The sequence below is a fragment of the Limulus polyphemus genome, unplaced genomic scaffold, assembly GCF_000517525.1.
Source record: "Limulus polyphemus unplaced genomic scaffold, Limulus_polyphemus-2.1.2 Scaffold7957, whole genome shotgun sequence".
NCBI classification, from domain to species: Eukaryota; Metazoa; Arthropoda; class Merostomata; order Xiphosura; family Limulidae; genus Limulus; species Limulus polyphemus.
The window spans coordinates 9,827-12,221 of record NW_013673567.1 but is presented as its reverse complement, the minus strand read 5'-3'; positions in this window follow the sequence as shown (position 1 = coordinate 12,221).

The window sequence follows — 2,395 nt, the reverse complement described above, 5'->3', positions numbered from 1 at the left end:
AAAGAAGAAAGAGGGGTAAGATAATTAGTGTAGCCATAAGCAACTGTAAAAGTACCAGGGAGTTACGAGTGTACTGAAAGGTAACGGGATTGTTTCGGGCACAACTTCAAGCAGGGTATGATACAAGATACTTATAGCTCATTGAAAGTCATTAAGAATGTTTAAATCAGGTACATCATGTTTGGACTTATTTATGACTTTGTTTTTCTTTTGTGCGGATTAGAAGTACTTTGAAATTCTAAAGATTTGTAAATGCTGTGGTTTGAAACATAGAAGTATTTATTACGAGAGATTTATGAATCCATAATAAAACATATTACTTATTCACTTCATTGCATTAGTTCTAATGTACCTAATGTGCCTAATTTCAATTACTTTATAAGATCGTTTGTTTCAAATATTGGTATCTAAACATATCTCTTAGTACAATGAATGTTACGTTTTAAAAGATGATTTCAACTTCTCTTTGAAACTTCGGAACTCAACTTTGTTCTTCATGATGTTACTTATTGTTGATAGGAAATCTCGTCAGTTAGCAGTACGTAACAGCGTAGACATGTAGTATCAGTCTAATATTCCAGGTTGCTGTTGTTGTTTACTATCATAAAAGTCGGTTGATATTTAATGGTATGTTTCCGATCAGTTACGGTTTAATAAGGACTCACCGTCAACTCTGATCTTTGTTTGTAATTATGCACAAAGCTACACAATGGGCTATCTGTGCTCTACCCACCACGGGTATCGAAACCCGGTTTCTAGCGTTGTAAGTCCGCAGACATACCGCTGTGCCACTGGGGGGCCTTAGCCACTGTCCTCGTTTGTCGTCATAAATCAAAGTGGTTGGATGAGTTTGCTCTTTCTTCCGCTAGGCTTCCTGTGCCTAATCAGGTATTTGATGGAAGTCATAGTTTGTTTATCGAACAGCCACACATGACTTCAGAATTCAGTGTAGAAGAGTAAAACAAACAATGTAAGTTATATTTCATACATAACAGACGTGAGAAATATTTCTGAAAAAAAGAAAATTCTTACTGGTTGAGTTTTCGCGGTTCTGTATTTTTATAACAAAACGATTCAAACAAACCTGGAAGGAGCGTGATCCCGTGGTTAACATACTCACAATTCTGTAGTTTAATATCAGAACGATTAAAACAAACCCGGACGGAGCGTGGTCCTGTGGTTAACATACTCACAATTCTGTAGTTTAATATCAGAACGATTAAAACAAACCCGGACGGAGCGTGGTCCTGTGGCTAACATACTCACAATTCTGTAGTTTAATATCAGAACGATTAAAACAAGCCCTGACGGAGCGTGGTCCTGTGGCTAACATACTCACAATTCTGTAGTTTAATATCAGAACGATTAAAATAAACCCGGACGGAGCGTGGTTCTATGGTTAACTTGTTCACGATTCTGTAGTTTAATATCAGAACGATTAAAACAAACCCGGACGGAGCGTGGTCCTGTGGCTAACATGTTCACGATTCTATATTTTCATATCAGAACGATTAAAACAAACCCGGACGGAGCGTGGTCCTGTGGCTAACATGTTTACAGTTTTGTAGATTCATCATAGCGATTCAAACAAACTTGAGCCTAGTGCAGTTCTGTGGTTAACATATCGAACATGTAGATCTGCTAGGTTATATTCGCGTCCTGTTACCACAAACGTGAAAACAACAACAGCAACAAAAAACGCAATCTGCACTTTGGGGTCGTGGGGTGCGATTTAAGGATAGCTGTTATATCCACTATTCAGGCAGACAAGAAAAGTTGGGGATGGATCTGTTGACTAGCTGCCTTTCTTCTAGTCCCTAACGTAAAATCTATGGACGACTAAGGCAGTTAGTCATTGATTGATTAATTTGGTGCGAATATAATATATACACAAAAACACATACATTTCTCGTCAGCATAGTAATTAGCAGAGTTCTAGATCTCAAAGTTTTCTTTCATAACAATTGCGTACATTATTGGAAAACTACTGTTTAATGAATTTCTTTTGCAGTTCTTCACATATTTTAGTTTGTTTGTTTGTTATGAATTTCGCGCAAAGCTTCACGATGGCTATCTGCGCTAGCCGTCCCTAATTTAGCAGTGTAAGACTAGAGGGAAGGCAGCTAGTCATCACCACCCACCGCCAACTCTTGGGCTATTCTTTTACCAATGAATAGTGGGATTGACCGTCACTTTTTAACGCCCCCCCCCCCCACGGCTGAAAGGGCGAGCATGTTTGGTGTGATAGCGTGGCACTGTAAATAAGAATAAACGAATGGACACAATTTAATAGCATTAAAATAAACGCCTTGGAACATAGCCAACTATGATTGGCCAAACCCAGATCATTTTGGAAAAAAATTAGCAATATGAAAGCTCAAAATGAACAAGATGG